The sequence below is a fragment of the Hemiscyllium ocellatum genome (assembly GCF_020745735.1).
Source record: "Hemiscyllium ocellatum isolate sHemOce1 chromosome 27 unlocalized genomic scaffold, sHemOce1.pat.X.cur. SUPER_27_unloc_3, whole genome shotgun sequence".
Lineage (NCBI taxonomy): Eukaryota > Metazoa > Chordata > Chondrichthyes > Orectolobiformes > Hemiscylliidae > Hemiscyllium > Hemiscyllium ocellatum.
The window spans coordinates 1,925,827-1,951,939 of NW_026867498.1; the positions used below are offsets into that span (position 1 = coordinate 1,925,827).

The following is a 26,113-nucleotide window of genomic DNA, read 5'->3' on the forward strand; positions in this document are numbered from 1 at the left end:
ATGGATTGACCGTGCCCAGAGATGTGCAGGTTAGGTGCATTAATCAGGGGGTAAATGTAGAGCAGTAGGGGTAGGGGAATAGGTGTGGGTCTGTTACCCTTCAGAGGGTCGGCGTGGATTTGTGGGGTTGAGTGGCCTGCTTTCACACTCTGGGAATTCTCTGAAGGGAAGGGATTGGCACTGGCACAAATTCGTTGGTTTTTTTTTTGGCTTCCCAAAATCAGACCACCTCACCTCTCAGCAGTATCCCAGTGTTGTGAAAGATATTAACTTCCAGGTGGAGTTATCCAAAATTCAGAGAGATGTCAGTCTTGACGTTTTTGCTTTTCTGCCCCTGGAAGATCCTGAATCAGCACCTTCAGGGGAATGAGTTAGATCAGAGTGAGAACAGAGGGGAAGAGAGAGTGGGATGGTGCTTTCAATTTTGTGGAATAACAAAAGAAAAGAATATTCCGCAGAATGTAGAATTCCTTGTTCAGAATTTCTACCCTGCACTGACAGTGATGACTTTTGTAATCTCTTTTTACATTTCAGAATCTGAAGATGGAAGTTTCAAAATCAACAGATGAAGGCCTTACGCCCAAAACGTCGACTGTCCTGCTTCTCGGATGCTGCCTGACCTGCTGTGCTTTTCCAGCGCCGCACTAACGGACTCTGACTCTCCAGCGTCTGCAGTCCTTACTTTGACGTCCATGTCTGACAGTCATTCAATCCATCGGGACCGCAACAGTTTTCAATTATGATTCTGTGAGAAGGAGCAAAGCTTTTTGGTTCCTGTTTGGGTACGTTTTCAGCATCAGTGGGACTGGATGAGAGACCCTACTGTTGCAGTGCACTGAGTGAGGAGCGTGTAACAGCTATACGGTTTGGAAAGAGGAATTCACAGTGGAGAGAAGCTCCACATGCGTTTGTGTGGGGCTGAAGCTTCGGCCATGGAGAAACCCGAGGAATCCCGCCCTGTGGAGAAACCATGGAAGTGTGGCGACTGTGGGAAAGGCTTGTTTCCCGTCTGCCCTGGGGACCCATTGGCGCAGTCACACTAGGGAGAGGCCGTTCCCCTGCCGTGACTGTGGGAAGGGCTTCAGCAATTCCTCCAACCTCCAGACCCACCAGTGGATCCACATGGGGGGAGAGGCCCTTAAGCTGCCCCGAGTGCGGGAAGGCCTTTACCCAGGCCGACTCCTTGCTGACCTCCCAGCGGGATCACTTGGCATTGCAGGGGGATTGAAAGAAAGATGGCCGAGTGTCTTTACCAACTGGACTATCAACCCAGTTCCAGTGGCTCCCGAGTTCGATTCCCACCGCGACAGATGGTGGAATTGGAATTTGGTCAGAAATCTGGAGTTCAGAAGCTAACGGTGAAACCATTGTCGGTGGGGTGGGGGTGGAAGAAAACCCCCATCTGATTCACTCAGTTCTTTTTTAGGGAAGACTTGAGCAGTTATTAGAGCAGTCGTCCCAGCTGCATCCTTTACCCGGTCTGGCCTACACGTGACTCCAGACCCACAGTAGTCTGGTTGACTCTACGCTGCTCATCCAACTTACTTGGATACAGGTTGAAATTGCTGAGTGAGGCAATACTTCCTCCAGGTTAAGGCTATATCAAGGATCCAATTACAAAGGGACAACTCAGTGGTGACCAATAATGAAGAAAGTGAGGGGTTGCACTTTGACCTTGAGCTGTTGTTAAAAAAATTGCTACTTTTTCTCCGCCTTTCTGCTGGGAGATTCTGAAGCTGTAACAAAGTAGGGTCACAATAAAGATTACCTGAACTTCACACTGAGCTCAGACTCTCAATGACAGCTTTAAACTGCAACAGGTTTTTGGTTTAAAACTGCTGATTTCTTACAGGAGAAAGTGAGAACTGCAGATGCTGGAGATCAGGGTCAAGATTAGAGTGGTGCTGGCAAAGCACTGCAGGTCAGGCAGCGTCCGAGGAGCAGGAAAATCGACATTTCGGGTTTGCTCCAGACTGCAACCTCCTTACTCTGTCAACCATCTGTGAGTAAGGTACTCTCTTCACAACTCCTTTTCCATTTTTTTCATTCTGGGCTTCAATTTATGACTTGCAGCAACTGAAAGGAAAGAGAATGATTCCATGGAATGGACAGAATCGGGAAAAGTTTGTTTATAAACAGTGTGTTTCATGTATTGAGTGAATGTAAAGAGGAAGTGGTGGATGCATGTTCAGATGCAACGTTTAAAAGACATGTGGATAAGTACATGAATCGGGAAGGTGTGGAGGTATATGGGCAAAACATTGACAAGTGGCACTAGTTTAGTTTGAGAACATAGTCAGCGTGGAATAGTTGGACTGAAGGGTCCGTTTCTGTGCTGTCTGACCATAACTGTTCTGTCGTGGTCTTAAAACCATTTTCTTGCCTTCCACTTTAAATGTGGTTCCTGTACCTGCATCCAACACAAACCACAAAAAACCCTCATGCACACAACATAAAAATCCAAACATTATTGTTCAAAATTCAGATGAACTCAACCTTGAATAAATTCAATGAGCCCCTAACTGCAGGAAGACATCCCCACTTCTAATCTCAGTCCAGCCTGCTAATATACCACTTGCCTTGCTGCACCTGTCTGACAACTGGCATTGACTGATGTAGAAGGATGCTGCTAATCAAAGCACTGATCACAGGCTGGTCTGGTTTCAGGTCCTGATTTCTCTATCCTCTGTTGATCTCCCTGTTCCCACAGACTAAGATGTCGGTCTGTTCTCAGCTCTGCTGGATTTCTGCTCAAGCTTTGACCCCGCCTTTTATAACTTCTGAAACGATAAAATATTCAATCAAGACCCAAGTCACAATCTCCCAGCCTGTCAACTATCCTAATACAAGGTGTAGTCATAGCAGAAAAATGAAACAAAATCATAAATAAATAGGTGCACGTGCTTAATGTTTGTTCATGAGGAAGTAAACCAGAAATAGGGGTCTCCCAGGAATCTTACAGTGCCCGACTTGAGGAATTCTGTCACCCTTACTCCTATCCAGCTATGAATTACAACAACATTTACACCAACAGAAATAAAGCATTTGTTATCAAATAGAGATAAACAACAGGGAAATAGACTGTTTCTCTATCTCATGCACACACGAGATAGATCATCCATGGGGGTGAGTTTGTATTTGCAGTATGCTGTTTGCAAATACATTCTACTTTGCAAGGTTTGTGAAGGTTTGTAGCTCAGGTTGAGGTTTAGGGTGTAGGTTTGCTCGCTGAGCTGTAGGTTTGATATCCAAACATTTCATTACCTGGCTAGGTAACATCATCAGTGGCGACTTCTAAGTGAAGCGAAGCTGTTGTCTCCTGCTTTCTATTTATATGTTTGTCCTGGATAGGGTTCCTGGGGTTTGTGGTGATGTCATTTTCTGAGGGGTTGATAGATGGTATCGAGATCTGTGTGTGTGTTTATGGCGTTGTGGTTGGAGTACCAGGCCTCTAGGAATTCTCTGGCATGTCTTTGCTTAACCTGTCCCAGGACAGATGTTGTCCCAGTCGAAGTGGTGGTTTTTTTCATCCGTATGTAGGGCTACGAGGGATAGAGGGTCGTGTCTTTTTGTGGCTAGCTGGTGTTCGTGTATCCTGGTGGCTAACTTTCTTCCTGTTTGTCCTACGTAGTGTTTGTGGCAGTCCTTGCAAACCCCCGGAGTATGGGTCTGGGTGGTATACGCTTCGATGGGTCGGTGTGGACTTGTTGGGCCGAAGGGCCTGTTTCCACGCTGTAAGTAATCTAATCTAATCTAAAAACATTTACAAGGATGTTGCCAAGACTGGAGGATTTGAGCTATAGGGAGAGACAGAACAGGCTGGGGCTGTTTTCCCTGGAGCGTCAGAGGCTGAGGGGTGACCTTATAGAGGTTTATAAAATCATGAGGGACATGGATAGGATAGATAGACAAAGTCTTTTCCCTGGGATGGGAGAGTCCAGAACTAGAGGTCATAGGTTTAGGGTGAGAGGGGAAAGATATGAAAGAGACCTAAAGGGCAACCTTTCCATTTAGAGGGTGGTATGTGTATGGAATGAGCTGCCAGAGGAAGTGGTGGAGGCTGGTACAATTGCAACATTTAAAAGGCAACTGGGGGGATATGGGCCCCGTGCTGGCAGGTGCGACTGGATTGGGTTGGGATATCTGGTCGGCATATACGAGTTGTCCAGGTTCAGGTGGATTGACAGTACTAAAATACCCATAGTGCCCAGGGATGTGCAGGTTAGGTGCATTAGTCAGGGGTAAATGTTGAGCAATAGGGGTTGGGGAATTGCACGGTGGGTTACCCTTTGGAGGATCGGTGTGTAGTGTTTGGGTCGAGTGACCTGCTTCCACACTGTGGGGAGTCTCTGAAGGGGAAGGGAGTTTTGTAAACTGTGCAAGGCAATGCAGGCGTAGTGCGGGGGCCTGCTGTTGGCCTTGCCCTGCCCTTTGCACCTGCCCCTGTTGTTGAGCTGTCTAAAACACAGCTACTCTTTCTCTGCCCTTTTGCTGGGGGCATCTGAAGCTGTAACAATGTTGGGCCACAATAAAGGTAACCAGAACGTACTGCTGGGCTCAGGCTCTCATTGAAAGCTCCAAGCGGTTTTTGTTTTAAAGCTGCTCATTTCTTGCAGCCTCCTGCACTAAGTTTCCAATGTTGTGTATCAGATGGAGCAGTGAATGAGTAGCTGGTTTCGTTAGAAATTATAAACTTTTCAGGAGTGCAGGCACTGCATCGTTTCATCTGCAGTTTACTGGCAGTACCGGGAGATATGGGCTGTGTTCGTGAGAAAGGAGGTGGAGGTGCTGCTGTTGGACTAGGTGGGACTAGGTTTAAAAATCACAACACCGGGTTATAGTCCAACAGTTTTATTTGGAAGCACTAGCTTTCGGAGCGCTGCTCCTTCAGCGGGTAGCTGTGAAGCAGGATCATAAGACGCAGAGTTAAGAGCAAAAGGTCACAGTGTCATGCAACTGATATGATATGTTGACAAATGTAGATTGATGTTAAGCATTCAGCACACTTACCTTAATTGTTCACACCATTGAATAAAGGAGTTGGGATATCATGTTGAAGTTGTACAGGATGTTGGTGAAGTCACTTGTCGAGTACTGAGAAGGCTTCTGGTGGCCCTGAAATAGGAAGAATACTATTACAGAGGGTTCAGTAAAGATTTACCAGGATGTTGCCAGGACTGGAGGGTTTGAGTTATAAGGAGAAGCTGAGACTGTCTTCACTGGAGCACAGGAGGTTGAGGGGTGACCTCATTGAGATTGATATAATCATGAGGGCTCTAAGTAACATGAACATCAAATAGCGAGGAGCCTGCACGGTTATGTCAAGTGAGTGGGGGAGAAATTGTGGCATTTGGACACTTTAAATCAATGAAAAACAGCACCTCCATAGAGCATACTGTGCATGTCAGGTGAGGTGCCAGAAGACTGGAGGTTGGCTCATGTGGTGCCACAGTTTAAGAAGGGTGGTAAGGACAAGCCAGGGAACTATAGACCAGTGTGCCTGACATCAGTGGTGGGCACATTGTTGGAGGGAATCCTGAGGGACAGGATTCTACCTTCATCTAGGTGGATGGGCTGGGACTTTTTCACTGGAGCATTGGAAGTGGAGATGTGACCTTATCAACGTGTATAAAATCATGAGGGGAGAGATGAGGTGAACGAAGGGTGTCCTTCCCTGAGGGTTGGGGTTTTAAGATTAGGGAGCAAATTTTGACAGTGACGGGAGAAAGAGATTTTTAAAAGAAGGGCACCATTTTTTTTACACAGAGTGGTTCACGTGAGGACTAAATGTCGAGAGGAAGTGGTGGATGCAGGTACAGTAATGTCATGAATAGGAAAGGTTTGGAGGGATATGGGCCAAAACACTGGCAGGTGGGACTGGTTTAGTTTGAGAACATAGTCAGCATTGACTAGTTGGACTGAAGGGTGTGTTTCTGTGCTGTCTGACTCTGGAACTGTCTTAAAACTGGATACTGGTCTTAAAACCATTTTCTTGCCTTCCCCCACAAGCATCCACATAAAAATCATGTGAACTCAGCCTTGAATGTATTAAATGACCCTCTAACTGCTGGAAGACATTCCCACTTCTGAACTTAATTCCTCTTGCTAATACACCACTTGCCTTGCTCATTCCTGCTGCACCTGTCTGACAACTGGCACAGAAGGACACTGATGCCCCTCTGAACATCCACGCATCATTCCTGATGAAGAGCTTGTGCCCCAAAATACGACTGTCCTACTGCTCGACCCACTGTGCTTTGCCAGTTGTGGTCGTCTCTACATCAGGAAGACCGAGCGTAAACTTGGGGAATGGTTTGCCGAGCATCACAGCTGGGTCCGCAGAGGCTGAGCGGACTTCCCAGTCTCCACCCATTTTAATGCCCCTTCCCACTCCCCTTCTGACAAATTGGAGGAACAAAACCTCATCTTGTCTGAGCAGTCCACAGCCCGGAGGACTCGACACGGAGTTCTCCAATTTCAAATAATCTCCCATCCCATCCCCCAACTCACTTCCCAGCCCCTTCCACTCTTCCCTGCCAACTAGATTCCTTCCTCCCATTCACCAACCAGGTTATGGGGATAAGGCAGGAACAGGATACTGATTGAGGATGATCAGCCATGATCATAATGAATGGTGGTGCTGGCTCGAAGGGCAGAAGAGCTGACTCCTGCACCTATTGTCTATTGTACCCTCTACCTGTCTCCACCAATCCCCACTTCATCACCCTGCCCCCAGCACACCCTTGTTCCACAGCTCTGCCTATACACACCCCAATCCTGAACAAGGGTTACACCAGACACCTCAACTTCTCCACCTCCTGATACTGCCTGGCTTGCTGCGTTCTTCCAGTCTCCTGCCTGTCTATTTTGCCAATTGAGACAAAGGCTTGGGCTAACTTTTCCAGAGTCTGTCCCCTCGCTGGATTCACTCCCATTCCTGTTAGTTGCTCCAAGTCAACAATTGAACCCCAGAATGAAACGTAAATGGAAAAGGGGGTGAGAAAAGAGAATGCTGTACACACAGATGTTGGACAGAGGAAGGAAGCTGCAGTCTGAGTGAAGCTCAATGTTCATTGAGAGAGAGGAGGGGCAGGAGCTTCAGAACCTCATGGCCCAACTTCCGCATTCACCAATAGGGGAGCTCCGAATGGCAGGAGGACAAGTCTCCTTCCGGTCCTCCAGTGATCCTTATTTGTCCAGCAAAAGTCGGTTTCGCCACTTTTCTGCCGACATTGAGGAACACGCCCAATGTTTTGGTGACATTGGCAAACATGTGCGCTGCTTGTTGACACTGAGGAGTGTACACAGTATGCTCTGCAGCAATGCTGGTGTTATTGACAGATTTTAAGTTTCCAAATGTCTATTGGAGATCAAAAAGGGCAGAGCGATATTTGGTTTCCCCCATGTGGCTCGATATTTGATTGAGCAGCCAGACAAATGCAAAAGCAATGTTTTTAAGTCTTTTCCTCCGTGTTGGGGTGACCTTCACAACTAGAGGACATGGGTTTCAGGTGAGGCCACAAAGATACGAAAGGTACCTGAAGGGCAATGTTTCCATGCAGAGGTTGGTGCAGGTATGGAGTGAGCTGCCAGAGGAAGTGGTGGAGGCCGGTATAATTACAGCCTTTAAAAGGTATCTGAATGGGTATATGAATAGGAATGGTTTAGAGGGATATAGTGCTGGCAAAGGGGACTAGATTAATGTAGGATATCTGGTTGGCGTGGACAAGTTGGACTCAATGGGTGTGTTTCCGTGCTGTACATCTGACTCTAAATAATAAAAAGTCAACTTTTTCAATGAACAAACTATATCCATGTTAACAAGGCTTAGTGCACAACCAGCTTTACTAACCATTCTCAACAGGTCCTGCCCCTTCAATGACTGAGGAACATGTACATGCTGGTGCATAGTATCCTTCACTAGTATTTACACACTACCCTCAGCAATTGCTCAAGTAACAGCAAAGAGTAAACAGCGCAAGGATTAAAAACACAGTGAGGTGTAAACAGCACAAGGATTAAAAACACAGTGAGGGGTAAACAGCACAAGGATTAAACACACAGTGAGGGGTAAACAGCACAAGCGCCAGTAAAAGCAGATGGAAAGTGAGTGTAAAATGTGACTATGACAGGACAGGCCCCACATTCCTTCCCCTCCGTCCCCCCCACAACCTGCCTCACCTTTCACCTCCCGGGCCCAGTACCTTCCAGGTGGCCCCATAGTTGACACAGGGGCCGCCCCACGACCAGTAGAACTCCACCACCCAGGCGCCCGACCAGTTCCCAAGCAGGTCCTTAACCCCATCCGCCTCCAGAATGTTCACCGGCTCCTGGCTGCTGTACAGCCGGCCGGTGTGGCCGTGACACAGCAGCTGCGCCAGGAAGGCGGCGGCCAGTGCCGGGTGTCTGCCCCGGGCCGCACGGCGCCATTTTCCTAACGGCCGCCCTCCCGCCGCTTCCTCGCTCGAGCGACTTCTCCTCCCAACCGCCTTCGCCCCCGCGTGACGTCTGCACGGGGGGATGGGCGGGGCCGGGGAGCCTCACCGTCACCAAGCAACAGCCACCTCGCGCTACAACTGCTCATTCACAAAAACAAACTCTCCTGTCTCGCTCTGCAGCTGCAGGGGGGGGACACTGCCACGTTTCGAGGAGCCCTGTCTACATTGGGAAAGCTCACCGCTCCATTTAAACACATATTCCCACATCCCACTTGCCTGCATTTGTCCCATTTCCCTCTAAACCTTTCTATTCATGTACCCATCCAAATGCTGTTTCAATGTTGTCACTGTACCTGCATCGACCACATCCTCAGCAAGTTCATTCCACATGCAACTCACCCTCTTTCAAAATGTTGCCCCTCTGCTTCCTTTTAAATCTCTCTCCTCACATTAAAAAATGCCCCCCTAGTTTTGAGTTCCCCTACGCTAAGCAAGAGCCATTTGCTATTCACCTTACCTCCACTCCTCATGATTTTATCAATCTCAATGAGGTCACCCCGCAACTTCCTGTGCTCCAGTGAATAAAGTCCCAGCCTCTCCTTCTAACTCAAACCCTCCAGTCCTTACAACATCCTGGTAAATCTTTATTAAACCCTCTCTAACAGTATTCTTCCTATTACAGGGCCACCAGAACTGTACTCAGTACTCTGAAAGTGGCCTCACCAACATCCTGTACAACCTCAACATGATGTCCCAACCCCTCTCCTCAGTGGTGTGAACAATGAAGACAATGTTGCAAAACGCCGCCTTAACCACCCTGTCTACCAGTGATGCAACCTCCAAAGAACTATGTACCTGAACACCCCAGCCCCATGTCTGTCTGTTCCATAACACGACTCATGGTCCGATCATTATCTGTACAAGTCCTTGTATTGGCAAAAATGCAACCCTTTGCTTTTAATGAGCTTCTCTCTCACACACATACTCTCTCGCTCAGACAGACACACACACACCCCTCAACACTCTCACACTCGCAGCTGATATGGGTAATGTAATTTCTGCAGTTTCACACACTCTCTCTATCTCTCTCACACACACACACACACGCTCACACACACACTCTCTCACACACATTCACTCTCTCACACATACACACACACTCTCACACACACACACTCACACACTCTCTTGGTATGGATGAGGTAATTTCTGTACTAAAACTAAGGATGAATGAGTAAGGGCTAATTATGAGACTAAAATGCAAGCAGGCCTGCTTGGGAACATGAAAGAAGTCAGAAGGAACTGTTATGTCAAGAACATGGCGGATTGTGACCTTGCATAAAATTGACATAAGTTATTAATTAAAACTAGGCTGCTATGAAGTTAGGTAACCTTGGGCAAGATACCAAGGAATGCTTTAGCCAGCAGAATTGTTAAAATGATGTAATGATTAAGACACAGAGGGCAAGATACAATAGAAGCCCTTTATAACATTAGAAACATACAGATAACCAAGAAATGCTTTAACCAGCAGAATTGTTAAAAACAATATAATGTTTAATCAAAGAATTGGCAGAGAGAAGCGTGAAATGTTTTAACCAATGGAATTGTTACTAACCTTTTCAGATGTAAAAATAATGTATAAATATTACTGCTGTAAATCTTTCGGCACGGACCTTCCCTTTTTCTTTTGGAAGACACCCAAACTTGCAAGTTTGAATAAACATTCGTTGCTTCATTTGTGTGTCTCGCAGCATTTCGATTTGCCACGGGATAGCGGTAGCCGACGGGGATAAGGGCTGGTGCTGACAGCTTGGAGTTCGCCTCCTAGGACGGGACCTTGTGGACAGTCTCCCTTAGACTGTGTGTTGGAGCGGTTCGTCTGCCACACAGAAGTCAAGGGTTAAAGGACAGTCCGCGGTCAGCAGAGTGTGGAGGCAGAACCCGGTTGATCTGAACCATAGCCCTAGTGTTGAGTAGTAAGCCGAGTGTCAGGGACTATTCTCCGGAGATTTAGAATACCTAGACAGAAGTCACCTATAACACAGCCTCATACTCCATCACACTCTCACGTTCCCAAGCATGCACACACACACTTCTGCGCACACTCACACACAAACTCACATGCACACACTCTCACTCTCTCATGCACACACACACACACACTACTCTTTGGGGTGAAATTGTATTGGCAGAATTATATTTGCAGATACATTCAATTTTGTTCAAAAAGCACACAATCTGCAGGCAGTCAATGCATGTAATATTTTACAAATTCCGACTTTGGAAACAGAACCAGTCTGATTCAAGATTGGAATACTGACAGATTCAAATCTCACACCTTTAATGCATTGTCTGAACGGAGATGCCTTTCTTTTATGAAACCTGATGTCATCTCAAGAACATTGTTACATATTAATGAACCAAAGCCTGCACCCATTCTAAGAGATGAAGACTATCTAAGTTTGTTCAATATATTCGACCAGTTGCATGACACTGATCTTTTGATATAAGTTCTGTGTCTTATGACGCTGTTCCATGAGGCTTTATATATTGATGAGCTGAAAATGTGTTGCTGGAAAAGCGCAGCAGGTCAGGCAGCATCCAAGGAGCAAGAGAGTCGACATTTCGAGCTGAGAGACTTGGGTCTTTTCTCATTGGAAAGAAGGCGGTTAAGGGGGGATTTGATAGAGACATAAAAGATGATCAGAGGATTTGATAGGGTCGACAGAGAAAGACTTTTTCCTAGGATGATTACGTTAGCTTGTATGAGGGGGCATAACTACAAATTGAGGGGTGATGGATTTAAGACAGATGTTAGAGGCAAGGTCTTTACACAGAGAGTGGTAAGGGTGTGGAATGCCCTACCTGCTAAGGTAGTCAACTCAGCCACATTAGGGAGATTTAAACAATCCTTAGATAAGTGCATGGATGATTTTGGGATAGTGTAGGGGAACGAGCTGAGAATAGTTCACAGGTCAGCGCAACATCGAGGGCCGAAGGGTCTGTTCTGCGCTGGATTGTTCTATGTTCTAAACTTAGTGCAGGAGGCTGAAAAGAATGAGCAGCTTTAAAACAAAAACCTCTTGGAGCTCAAAGCTTTCAATGAGAGTCTGAGCCTGGTGGTAAGTTCAGGTAACCTTTATTGCAACCCAACTTTGTTACAGCTTCAGATCCCCCCAGCAAAGAGGCAGAGAAAAAGTAGTTGCTTTTTGAACAGCTCAAGGTGAAAGTGCACACACCACACCTCTCCTGTTCCCCCCACGCACCACCCCCCCCCCCCCCCCCACCTCACTGCCTTTACTATTGGTCAGCACCAAGCTGTCCCTTTGAAATTGGATCCTTGGTACAGCCGTAACCCGGAGGAAGTATTGCCTCACTCAGCAATTTCAACCCATACCCTGTCTCCAAGTAAGTTTCTCCCCGCTCCTTTGCCAGGAAGGGGCAGTGTAGAGTCAACCAGACTGCTGTGGGTCTGGAGTCACGTGTAGGCCAGACCGGGTAAAGGATGCAGCTGGAACGGCTTTAGTGTATCCTTTCCCACAATGGCGGTTCCCTTCCCTAACAAGGGAGTGAGGGAATCAGATGGGGGCTTTCTCCCCCTACCACCCCCTCCCTGAAATGGTCTCATCGTCAGATTCCGAATTCCACATTTCTGACCGAATTCCAATTCTGCCATCTGTCGTGGCGGGATTCGAACCCGGGAGTCCCCGGAACTGGGTTGATATTCCAATTGACAATGGGACTCGGCCGTCACTCCTTCAATCTCCCTGCAACGGGACGTGAACTCGCTGGTGTCTCCGCAGGTGGGAGGAGCGGGTGAAGCCCTTCCCGCACTGAGAGCAGATGTACGGCTTCTCCCCGGTGTGGATCCGCTGGTGGGTCAGCAGGGAGGAAGACCTGCTGAAGGCCTTCCCGCACTCGGGGCAGCTGAAGGGCCTCTCCCCGGTGTGGACCCGCTGGTGCCTCATCAGGGTGGAGGACCGGGTAAAGGCCTTCCCGCACTCAGAGCAGGTATACGGCCTCTCCTCGGTGTGGACCCGCTGGTGGGTCAGCAGGGTGGAGGATCTGCTGAAGCCCTTCCCGCACTGAGAGCAGATGTACGGCCTCTCCTCGGTGTGGACCCGCTGGTGCTTCAGCAGGGCGGAGGATGTGCTGAATCCCTTCCCACACTCTGGGCAGCTGAAGGGCCTCTGCCCCGTGTGGACGCGCTGGTGGGCCAGCAGGATGGAGGAATCCCTGAAGGCCTTCCCACACTCTGGGCAGCTGAACGGCCTCTCTCCTGTGTGGACCCGCTGGTGCCTCAGCAGGGTGGAGAAAAACACGAAGGCCTTCCCGCACTCGGGGCAACTGAAGGGCCTTTCCCCCGTGTGGTCCCGCTGGTGGGCCAGCAGGTGGGAGGAATGTCTGAAGGCCTTCCCGCAGTCGGTGCAGGGGAATGGCCTCTCCCCGGTGTGACGGCGCCGATGAATCTCCAGGGCAGATGGGACACGGAAGCCTTTCCCACAGTCCCCACACTTCCACGGTTTCTCCACAGGGCGGGATTCCTCGGGTTTCTCCATGGCCAAAGCTTCAGCTGCACACAAACACGTGTAGAGCCCCTCCCTGCCGTGAAATCCCCTTCCCAGGCTGTATAACTGTTTCAGGCTCCACACACAGTGCGCTGCAACAGTGGGGTCTCTCATCCAGTCCCACTAATACTGAAAACATAGACAGGAACCAAAAAGCGTTGATCCCTCTCACAGAAATCACGGCGAAAATCTTTGCTGGCCCCAGTGGACTGAGTGACTGTTAGACATTGACAAAGTGAGGACCGGAGATGCTGGAGAGTCAGTCGAAAAATGTGGTACTGGAAAAGCACAGGGGAGTCAGGCAGCATCCGAGGAGCAGGAGGGTCAATGTTTCGGTTATGAGCCCTTCATCTGTTGATTTTAAAACTTCCCTCTTCAAATCTTCAAAAATTCTGTCGGAATAGATTACAAAAGTCATCACTGTCAGTGCAGGGTAGAAATTCTGAACAAGCAATTCTTTTCTTTTGTTATTCCACAAAATTGAAAGCACCATCCCACTCTCTCTCCCCCTCTGTTCTCACTCCGCTCTAACTAATTCCCCTGAAGGTGCTGATTCAGGATCTTACAGGGACAGAAAAGCAAAAATGTCAAGACTGACATCTCTCTGAATTTTGAATACCTCCACCTGAAAGTTAATATCTTTCCCAACACTGGGATCCTGCTGAGAGTGAGCAGGTCTGATTTTGGGAAGCAAAAAGAAAGTGTCAATTCAGGGTGAACCTGCCACGCAGCTTCTTGAGGAAGGACCAGGCACAAAATGGTTAACGACCCCAGGAAGGTGGGAGCAAAATGAGACATCAAGGCATTAACATTGAAAGTAGAGAGAAAGTGAACCTCCTGACTCTGGCAAATGCCAGAGTCATAGAGATACATAGCACAGAAACAGACCCTTCTGTCCAACACAATTGTACTGAGCAGATATCCTAAATTAATCTAGTCCCATTTGCTGGCATGTGGCCCATAGCTGGGATCATCCCCACCCCCTGTCCTGAGACCTTGATGCCTCCAAGCTGACCCTCGAAGGTTTCGTTTGTCCTCCATTCTTTCCCAGTTGTCTTTTGTAGGTTTTGAAAACTCTCCCAATCCTCTGAGTTTAGGATTTGGGAAGTTATGTTGTGGCTGTACAGGACATTGGTTAGGCCACATTTGGAATATTGTGTGCAATTCTGGTTTCCTTACTATCAGTAAGATGTTGTGAAACTTGAAAGGGTTCATAAAAATTTACAAGGATGTTGCCAGGGTTGGAGGATTTGTTCTATTTGGAGGCTAGGGCTGTTTTCCCTGGAGCGTTGGAGACTAAGGAGTAACCTTATAGAGGTTTACAAAATTATGAAGGGCATGAATAGGATAAATAGCCAAGGTCTTTTCCCAGGAAGGGGTGGGTCCAGAACAAGAGGGCATAGGTTTAGAGTGAGGGGAGAAAGATACAGAAGAGATCTGAAGAGCAACCTTTTCACACTGAGGGTGGTACATGTTTGGAATGAGCTGTCGGAGGTGGAGGTTAGTACAATTGCAATATTTAAAAGGCATCTGGCTGGGTATATGAATGGGAAGGATTTTGAGGGATGTGCACCAGATGCTGACAGGTGGGACCAGATTGTTGGTCCCACCATGGATGAGTTTGACCAAATGGTCTGTTTCCATGTTGTATATCTCTATGACAGGTTGGACTAAAGGGTCTGTTTCTGTGCTGTATGACTCTGGAACCATTCTATACTGGTCTTAAACCATGTTCTCGCCTTCCCCCACAAACATCCACTTCTTTGTTCAAAAATCAGATGAACTCAGCCTTGAATATACTCAATGACACCCTAACTGCAGGAAGACATCCCACTTGTGAACTCAATTCCTCTTGCTAATATAACGCTTGCCTTGCCGATTGCTTCCTACATCTGTCTGACAACTGGCAGTGACTGGAGTAGGACACTGAGGCCTCTTTGTCCATCCACACATCATTCCTGATAAAGGGCTCATGTCCAAAACGTCAACACTCCTGCTCCTAAGATGCTGCCTAACCTCCCGTGCTCTTCCAGTACCACAATGTTTGACCCTGATTTCCAGCATCTGCAGTTCTCACTTTCTCCACATTCAAATACATCTCCATTTAAACAATGCACTTCCTTTCTGCGGTTTTTTTCCACAGCCAAGGCTATAACTTCATATTGTGGTACTGCATTTGCCATTGTGGTCTTCTCTATATCGGAGAGCGAGTGCAAACTTGGGGAACGATTCGCCGAGTATCACAGCTGTGCCCGCAGAGGGCGACCAGACCTCTCAGTAACCACCCATTCCAATTTCCTTCCCACCCCGTTTCTGACATGACTATCTTTGGCCTCCTCCATTGCCACAACGAATCTAACCGCAAATTGGAGGGACAACACCTCATCTTCCGGGCAGCCTGCAGCCCGAAGGACTCAACGTTGAGTTTTCCAATATCAAAAATCCTCCCTCTCCATTCCCTGACTCCATTCCCATCCCCGCCCTCCTCCCTGCCACCAACAAGATTCATTCCTCCGATTGACCAACCAGGTCGTACCCTCTAACTGTCTTGACCTTTTCCCACTTCATCCCCACCCCCTTTTCTCTGCAGCTTCTGCACCCAGCCCCAGCCCTGAAGAAGGGTTACAACCGATTCGTCGACTTCTCCACCATCTGATGCCTCCTGCCTAACTATTTTGCCAATTGAGATACAGACCTGGATCAACGTTTCCGGAGTCTGTCCCTGCCGAATTCACTCTTTCCTTTCAGTTGCTGCAAGTCAACAACTGAACCCCAGAATGAAAAAGAAATGGAAAAGGGGGCGAGATAAGAGAGTGCCGTACTCACAGATCTGGGACAGAGGAAGGAATGTGCAGTCTGGGTAAAGCTCTATCTTTATTCAGAGAGAGAGGATCAGGAGCTGCAGCTTGAGAAGTTCATGGTCCAACTTCCGCATTCAGACAATGGGCTGACTCTGATTGGCAGGAGGACCAGGCTCCTTCCGGTCCTCCAATGCTGCCTATTGGTCAATCAAAAGAATGTCTCGCCCCTTTTTTGCGTACAGCGATGAGCATGCTCAGTGTTTTGCTGACACTGGCCAGCATGCGCACTGCGTTGCTGACACCAGCAAACATGCGCAGTATGCTCTCTGGGGATGTTTGTGTTCCTGACAGATTTTAAGTGTCCAAATGCCAGCGGGATGAAAAGATAGAGCCACAATTTTTTTGCCTTTGGCTCGATATTTTATTCCTTTTGCATTTTGTCTGGCTGCTCAACTTTTGTATGTCTTTTCCCCTTGTTGTGGGAGCAAGACGCCGAGATCAGAACTGGAGGGCATAGGTTTAGGGTGAGAGGGGAAAGATTTCTGAGGGTCCGAAGGGGCAATCCTTTCGCACAGAGGGTGGTATGTGTATGGAATGAGCTGCCAGAGGAAGTGGTGGAGGCTGGTACAATTACAGTATTTAAAATGCATCTGAATGCGGATATGGATAGGAAAGATTCAGAGGGGTAAGGGGCGACATGCTGACAAATGGATCACTAGATTAATTAGGACATCTGGTCAGCGTGGACCGCAGGGTCTGTTTCTGTGCTCTACAACTCTGAGTCTATTTTTAGATATTATGGAAAATAAAGAGCATGAAAGCATGGGAAGGGTTAGAGCATGGAGACTACTGCCAATTTGTTGCAAAGGATAGTGGAACACTCTTACACCAATTAGCAGAGTAAGGTTGAGGCTGAAAGGTCACTTTGGCAAGATGAGGTAACAGTCAGTAAAGTTAGCCTCACTTGCTAAATATGATTGACAGGATTAGGACAATAAATATTTGGGACATGACATCAAATATCTAATTAATAATGAGTAGAGTCAGCCTGCTTGAGACTATTGATAATAAATATCTCATCATGACATTAGGAAAATATTAAGTAGGGTCTGGAATGCAAGACCATTGTTGCAAAAGCTGACACTAAATCTCAAACTGTGACATTAGAATAACATTAAGTAGAATGTAGGAAAAACTATAAGGGCACAACTAAAGAGATAATGGGAACTAAAATCACTGGTTTATTGTGTAGCTAGCGTGAGGTACTTTTGATTAATATCGTTGGACATGCTGATCAGCTTACAAACACACTGCTCAGCTGGAGAAAACACTGCCTCCTCTGTCCAGGAGTAAACGCTGGAAAGGTTGTATTGTTCCTAGGGAGGAGGATGGTCTCCAGCTACACTCTGATATCTATCAGCTAGTAAATGGGGCAGAACTATGGAATGTAATCTCCAGGCATTTTGGGAAATTTAATAAGGGAAGGAAGTACAGAACAAATACTACAGAGTGCTGAGGAACAAGGGAAACTAACTGTCCAAGTTCAGAGATCCCCGAAGGTATCAGTACAGGTAAAACGGGGGATGAGGAAGGCATAGATTTGTACTTTTTCACACAGAGGGTGGTGCGTGTGTGCAATGAGCTGCGAGAGGAAGTGGTGGAGGCTGGCACAAATACAACATTTAAAAGACAGCTGGATAGGGATGTGAAAGGGTAGGGTTTAGAGGGATATGGGCCAAGTGCTGGAAAATAGGATAGATTAATTTCGGATATCTAGTCAGCAGGGACGAGTCGGACTGTTTCTGTGCTGTACAGCTCTATGGCCATCCACTTCATTTTGAAATGTTTTCACTACCACTTGGAACACCCTGTTAGGGTTCAGAGTGTGCCAGGTCCTGAGACCTCCTTCCTCACGTCTCCTGTGCATTTTAAATCAATAATAGTGGTTGTATGTTACTGGGTTAGCACTTTAAACACACAGACACATACATTATCATCAGAATTTCTATTCGGTACAGACAGTGATGACTTCTTTCAACTTTGCTAACAGGGTATCAGAAGGGGAGGATCTGCAGACAGAAATCTTGGAAGAAATTCCATACCAAGATCTGATCACTCAATATCATTGAGGAGGTTGAGTCTGGAAAGAGAAATCCATTTGACCTGCTTCAAAAGTACTAGACATCAGTGTGAGCAGAGAAGCACTCAGAGAGGAACACACCAGTGAACTGAGCTTTAACTGGTTACACAGAATGAGTGTATGTGTCCCAGGGAGCTGACTATGGGGAGGAGTTTTAACCAGTTACACAGACTGAGAGAGGGGCTGGGGCATTTATTTTACCCTGGAGCATCACTGTGCCACCGTGCCACCCATAGGGCGACCAGAAGTGTACTCAGTACACTACACATGGTCTCACCAATATCCTGTACAACCTCAACGTGATGTCCCAACTCCTACACTGAACGGTGTGAACAATGAAGGCAAGTGTGCTAAACGCCTCCTTCACCACCCTGTCCAGCAATGATGCAACTTTCAAAGAACTATGTCCCCGATTTGGAGATGCCGGTGTCGGACTGGGGTGTACGAAGTTAAAATTCACACCACACCAGGTGATACTCCAACAGGCTCATTTACAAGCATTAGCTTTTGGAGCGCTGCTCCTTCATCAGGTGGTTGTGTCTTATGACCCTGCTCCACAAACACCCCATGGAGGAGCAGCGCTCCAACAGCTGTGTTTCCAAATAAACCAGTTGGACAATAACCTGGTGTTGAGAGATTTTAAACTTTATGTACCAGAACCCCTCCACGCAGCCCCACCCACCCCCTCCCCCCATGAATCTGTTCTACAACACGATGCAGGGCCCTACCATTAACTGTTCAAGTCCTGCCCTTCCATGATTTAGCAAAATGCAACCTTTTGCCTTTACCTGTCACTCTCTCAGACACACACACCCTAACACCCACACCATCTCACAGGCTTATACTCCAGCTCACACACACTTCATTAGCATGCATGCACAAACTCGCACATGCGCACACACACACACTCGTGCAGATACAATCACACATCAGTCAATGGGGTGAATTTGCATTTGCAGAATTATATGTGCAGATATAAATATTCAATTTTGCTCAAAAAGCACACAAACTGCAGGCCGTCATTCCATGTAATATTTTATAAATTCCTACTTTGATTAATAGAACCAGTCTGATTCAAGATTCGGACACAGACACTTTTGTGCAGTATCTGAGCTGAGATGTCATCTATTTTTATAAAACCTACTTGTCAACTTTCACTCCTTCTCGAATTGATAAGACCTGTGTGTAACTAACCTCGAGCTTTTCGAGTCTAATATCTCGTACCTTATTCTTTTCCTGAGTGAACACCGATGAGAAATGTTCATTTCGCACCTCTCCGATCTCTACAGTGTCCACACTCCACTTCCCGCTTCTGTCTTTGACTGGCCCTATTCCTACCCTAATCAACCTTTTATTCCTCACATACCTATAGAAAGCTTTAGGGTTCTCCTTTATTCTATTCGCTAAAGACAGCTCATATCCTCTCTTTGCTCTTCTTAACTCTCTCTTTAAATCCTTCCTAGCTGATCTGTAATTCTGTATCGCCTAATCTGTACCATCTTGCTTCATCAATACATAAACATCATGGAACAGCGTCATAAGACACAGAACTTATATCAAAAGATCAGTGTCATACAACTGATAGAATATATTGAACAAACTTAGATAGTCTTCATCTCTTAGAATGGGTGTGGGCTTTGGTTCATTAATATGTAACAATGTTCTTGAGATGACTTAAGGTTTTATATTAAAAAAAGACATCTCCGCTCAGACAATGCATTAAAGGTGTGAGATTTGAGTCTGTCAATATTCCAATCTTGAATCAGACTGGTTCTGTTTCCAAAGTCGGAATTTGTAAAATATTACATGGATTGACTGCCTGCAGATTGTGTGCTTTTTGAACAAAATTGAATGTATCTGCAAATATAATTCTGCCAATACAATTTCACCCCAAAGAGTAGTGTGTGTGTGTGCATGTGAGAGTGTGTGCATGCTTGGGAAAGTGTGTGTGTGAGATGGAGTATGAGGCTGCGAGTGTGAGAGAGTGTTGAGGAGTGTGTGTCTGTCTGAAGGGTGTGAGGGAGAGGCTTAATAAAAGCATCGGGTTGTGCAGATAATGGTCGGGCCATTAGTTACTTATAGAACAGACAGACATGGGGTGGGGGTGAGGTGTGGTGGTGTTCAGGTACTTAGTTCGATGGAAGTTGCATCACTGGCAGACAGGGTGGTTTTCAGACGGCATCTCGCAACATTGCCTTCATTGTTCACACCATTGAGGAGAGGGGTTGGGACATCATGTTGAGGTTGTACAGGATGTTGGTGAGGCCACTTTCAGAGTACTGAGTACAGTTCTGGTGGCCCTGTAATAGGAAGAATGCTATTAGAGAGGGTTTAATAAAGATTTACCAGGATGTTGTAAGGACTGAAGGGTTTGAGTTATAAGGAGAGGCTGGGACTTTATTCACTGGAGTGCAGGAGGTTGGGGGGGGTGACCACATTGAGATTGATAAAATCACGAGGAGCGGAGGTAAGGTGAATAGAAAATGGCTCTTGCTTAACGTAGGGGAACTCAAAACTCGGGGAGCATTTTTTTTAATGTAAGGAGAGAGATTTAAAAGGAAGCGGAGGGGCAACATTTTGAAAGAGGGTGAGTTGCATGTGGAATGAACTTGCTGAGGATGTGGTCGATGCAGGTACAGTGACAACATTGAAACAGCATTTGGATGGGTACATGAATAGAAAGGTTTAGAGGGAAATGGGACAAATGCAGGCAAGTGGGATGTGGGAATATGTGTTTAAATGGAGCGGTGAGCTTTCCCAATGTAGACAGGGCTCCTCGAAACGTGGCAGTGTCCCCCCCTGCAGCTGCAGAGCGAGACAGGAGAGTTTGTTTTTGTGAATGAGCAGTTGTAGCGCGAGGTGGCTGTTGCTTGGTGACGGTGAGGCTCCCCCGGCCCCGCCCATCCCCCCGTGCAGACGTCACGCGGGGGCGAAGGCGGTTGGGAGGAGAAGTCGCTCGAGCGAGGAAGCGGCGGGAGGGCGGCCGTTAGGAAAATGGCGCCGTGTGGCCCGGGGCAGACACCCGGCACTGGCCGCCGCCTTCCTGGCGCAGCTGCTGTGTCACGGCCACACCGGCCGGCTGTACAGCAGCCAGGAGCCGGTGAACATTCTGGAGGCGGATGGGGTTAAGGACCTGCTTGGGAACTGGTCGGGCGCCTGGGTGGTGGAGTTCTACTGGTCGTGGGGCGGCCCCTGTGTCAACTATGGGGCCACCTGGAAGGTACTGGGCCCGGGAGGTGAAAGGTGAGGCAGGTTGTGGGGGGGACGGAGGGGAAGGAATGTGGGGCCTGTCCTGTCATAGTCACATTTTACACTCACTTTCCATCTGCTTTTACTGGCGCTTGTGCTGTTTACCCCTCACTGTGTGTTTAATCCTTGTGCTGTTTACCCCTCACTGTGTGTTTAATCCTTGTGCTGTTTACCCCTCACTGTGTGTTTAATCCTTGTGCTGTTTGCCCTTTGCTGTTACTTGTGCAATTGCTGAGGGTAGTGTGTAAATACTAGTGAAGGATACTATGCACCAGCATGTATATGTTCCTCAGTCATTGAAGGGGCAGGACCTGTTGAGAATGGTTAGTAAAGCAGGTTGTGCACTAAGCCTTGTTAACATGGATATAGTTTGTTCATTGGAAAAGTTGACTTTTTATTATTTAGAGTCATAGAGATGTACAGCACGGAAACATACCCCTTCAGTCCAACCTGTCCACGCCAACCAGATATCCTACATTAATCTAGTCCCCTTTGCCAGCACTATATCCCTCTAAACCATTCCTATTCATATATCCATCCAGATACCTTTTAAAGGCTGTAATTATACTGGCCTCCACCACTTCCTCTGGCAGTTCATTCCATACCTGCACCACCCTCTGCATGGAAACATTGCCCTTCAGGTACCTTTTATATCTTTGTGGCCTCACCCTAAACCTATGTCCTCTAGTTGTGAAGGTCACCCCAACATGGAGGAAAAGACTTAAAAACATTGCTTTTGCGTTTGTCTGGCTGCTCAATCAAATATCGAGCCACATGGGGGAAAAAAATATCGCTCTGCCCTTTTTGATCTCCTATAGACATTTGGAAACTTAAAATCTGTCAGTAACACCAGCATTGCTACAGAGCATATTGTGTACACTCCTCAGTGTCAACAAGCAGGGCACATGTTTGCCACTGTCACCAAAACATTGGGTGTGTTCCTCATTGTTGGCAGAAAAGGGGCAAAACCGACTTTTGATGGACAAATAAGGATCACTGGAGGACCGGAAGGAGACTTGTCCTCCTGCCATTCGGAGCTCCCCTATTGGTGAATGCGGAAGTTGGGCCATGAGGATCTGAAGCTCCTGCCCCTCCTCTCTCTCAATCTTAATTGAGTTTCACTCAGACTGTAGCTTCCTTCCTCTGTCCAACATCCGTGTGTACAGCATTCTCTTTTCTCACCCCCTTTTCCATTTACGTTTCATTCTGGGGTTCAATTGTTGACTTGGAGCAACTGAAAAGAATGGGAGTGAATCCAGCGAGGGGACAGACTCTGGAAAAGTTAGTCCAAGCCTTTGTCTCAATTGGCAAAATAGACAGGCAGGAGACTGGAAGAACGCAGCAAGCCAGGCAGTATCAGGAGGTGGAGAAGTTGAGGTATCTGGTGTAACCCTTGTTCAGGATTGGGGGTGTGTATAGGCAGAGCTGTGGAACAAGGGTGTGCTGGGGGCAGGGTGATGAAGTGAGGATAGGTGGAGACAGGTAGAGGGTACAATAGACAATAGGTGCAGGAGGCAGCTCTTCTGCCCTTCGAGCCAGCACCACCAATCATTATGATCATAGCTGATCATCCTCAATCAGTATCCTGTTCCTGCCTTATCCCCATAACCTGGTTGGTGAATGGGAGGAAGGAATCTAGTTAGCAGGGAAGAGTGGAAGGGGCTGGGAATTGAGTTGGGGGATGGGATGAGAGATTATTTGAAGTTGGAGAACTCAGTGTCGAGTCCTCCGGGCTGTGGACTGCTCAGACAAGATGAAGTTTTGTTCCTCCAATTTGTCAGAAGGGGAGTGGGAAGGGGCATTAAAATGGGTGGAGACTGGGAAGTCCGCTCAGCCTCTGCAGACCCGGCTGTGATGCTCGGCAAACCATTCCCCAAGTTTACGCTCGGTCTTCCTGATGTAGAGACGACCACAACTGGCAAAGCACAGTGGGTCGAGCAGTAGGACAGTCGTAGTTTGGGGCACAAGCCCTTCATCAGGAATGATGCGTGGATGTTCAGAGGGGCATCAGTGTCCTTCTGTGCCAGTTGTCAGACAGGTGCAGCAGGCAATGAGCAAGGCAAGTGGTGTGTTCGCAAGAGGAATTGAGTTCAGAAGTGGGAATGTCTTCCAGCAGTTAGGGGGTCATTTAATACATTCAAGGCTGAGTTCACGTGATTTTTATGTGGATGCTTGTGGGGGAAGGCAAGAAAATGGTTTTAAGACCAGTATCCAGTTTTAAGACCGTTCCAGAGTCAGACAGCACAGAAACAGACCCTTCAGTCCAACTAGTCAATGCTGACTATGTTCTCAAACTAAACCAGTCCCACCTGCCAGTGTTTTGGCCCATATCCCTCCAAACCTTTCCTATTCATGACGTTACTGTACCTGCATCCACCACTTCCTCTCGACATTTAGTCCTCACGTGAACCACTTTGTGTAAAAACAATTGTGCCCTTCTTTTTAAAATCTCTTTCTCCTGTCACTGTCAAAATTTGCTTCCTAATCTTGAAACCCCAACCCTCAGGGAAGGACACCCTTCGTTCACCTCATCTCCCCCCTCATGATTTTATACACGTTGATAAGGTCACATCTCCACTTCCAATGCTCCAGTGAAAAAGTCCCAGCCCATCCACCTAGATGAAGGTAGAATCCTGTCCCTCGGGATTCCCTCCAACAATGTGCCCACCACTGATGTCAGGCACACTGGTCTATAGTTCCCTGGCTTGTCCTTACCACCCTTCTTAAACTGTGGCACCACATGACCCAACCTCCAGTCTTCTGGCACCTCACCTGACATGCACAGTATGCTCTATGGAGATGCTATTTCTGATGGATTTCAAGTGTCCAAATGCCACAATTTCTCCCCCACTCACTTGACATAACCGTGCAGGCTCCTCGCTATTTGATGTTCATGTTACTTAGAGCCCTCATGATTATATCAATCTCAATGAGGTCACCCCTCAACCTCCTGTGCTCCAGTGAAGACAGTCTCAGCTTCTCCTTATAACTCAAACCCTCCAGTCCTGGCAACATCCTGGTAAATCTTTACTGAACCCTCTGTAATAGTATTCTTCCTATTACAGGGCCACCAGAAGCCTTCTCAGTACTCTACAAGTGACTTCACCAACATCCTGTACAACTTCAACATGATGTCCCAACTCCTTTATTCAATGGTGTGAACAATTAAGGTAAGTGTGCTGAATGCTTAACATCAATCTACATTTGTCAATATATCATATCAGTTGCATGACACTGTGACCTTTTGCTCTTAACTCTGCGTCTTATGATCCTGCTCCACAGCTACCCAATGAAGGAGCAGCGCTCCGAAAGCTAGTGCTTCCAAATAAAACTGTTGGACTATAACCCGGTGTTGTGATTTTTAAACCATGTCCCACCGAGTCCAACAGCAGCACCTCCACCTCCTTTCTAATGAACACAGCTCATACCTCCCGGTGCTGCCAGTAAACTGCAGATGAAACGATGCAGTGCCTGCACTCCTGAAAAGTTTATAATTTCTAACGAACCCAGCTACTCATTCACTGCTCCATCTGATACACGACATTGGGAACGTAGTGCAGGAGGTTGCAAGAAATGAGCAGCTTTAAAACAAAAACCGCTTGGAGCTTTCAATGAGAGCCTGAGCCCAGCAGTACGTTCTGGTTACCTTTATTGTGGCCCAACATTGTTACAGCTTCAGATGCCCCCAGCAAAAGGGCAGAGAAAGAGTAGCTGTTTTTTAGACAGCTCAACAACAGGGGGAGGAGCAAGAGGCAGGGCAAGGCCAACAGCAGGCCCCCGCACTACACCTGCGTTGCCCTGCACAGTTTACAAACATCCCTTCCCCTTCAGACACTCCCCACAGTGTGGAAGCAGGCCACTCGACCCAAAGACTACACACCGATCCTCCAAAGGGTAACCCACCACGCAATTCCCCAACCCCTATTGCTCAACATTTAGCCCTGACTAATCCACCTAACCTGCACATCCCTGGGCACTATGGGTATTTTAGTACTGTCAATCCACCTGAACCTGGACAACTCGTATATACCGACCAGATATCCCAACCCAATCTAGTCCCACCTGCCAGCACGGGGCCCATATTCCCCCAGTTGCCTTTTAAATGTTGCAATTGTACCAGCCTCCACCACTTCCTCTGGCAGCTCATTCCATACACGTACCACCCTCTAAATGGAAAGGTTGCCCTTTAGGTCTCTTTCATATCTTTCCCCTCTCACCCTAAACCTATGACCTCTCGTTCTGAACTCTCCCATCCCAGGGAAAAGACTTTGTCTATCTATCCTATCCATGCCCCTCATGATTTTATAAACCTCTATAAGGTCACCCCTCAGCCTCTGACGCTCCAGGGAAAACAGCCCCAGCCTGTTCTGTCTCTCCCTATAGCTCAAATCCTCCAGTCTTGGCAACATCCTTGTAAATCTTTTTAGATTAGATTACTTACAGTGTGGAAACAGGCCCTTCGGCCCAACAAGTCCACACCGACCTGTCGACGTGTACACCACCCAGACCCATACTCCGGGGGTTTGCAAGGACTGCCACAAACACTACGTAGGACAAACAGGAGGAAAGTTAGCCACCAGGATACACGAACACCAGCTAGCCACAAAAAGACACGACCCTCTATCCCTCGTACCCCTACATACGGATGAAAAAAACCACCACTTCGACTGGGACAACATCTATCCTGGGACAGGCGAAGCAAAGACATGCCAGAGAATTCCTAGAGGCCTGGCACTCCAACCACAACGCCATAAACACACACACAGATCTTGATACCATCTATCAACCCCTCAGAAAATGAACAGGAAATGACATCACCACAAACCCTAGGAACCCTATCCAGGACAAACATATAAATAGAAAGCAGGAGACAACAGCTTCGCTTCACATAGAAGTCGCCACTGATGATGTTAC

The 26,113-nt window shown here is 47.4% G+C and overlaps 1 pseudogene; it reads right to left on the reverse strand.

The window, feature by feature from the left end:
• Positions 1-26,113, reverse strand: part of LOC132808008 (zinc finger protein 850-like) — a 62,714-nt pseudogene that overhangs the window by 12,295 nt on the left and 24,306 nt on the right.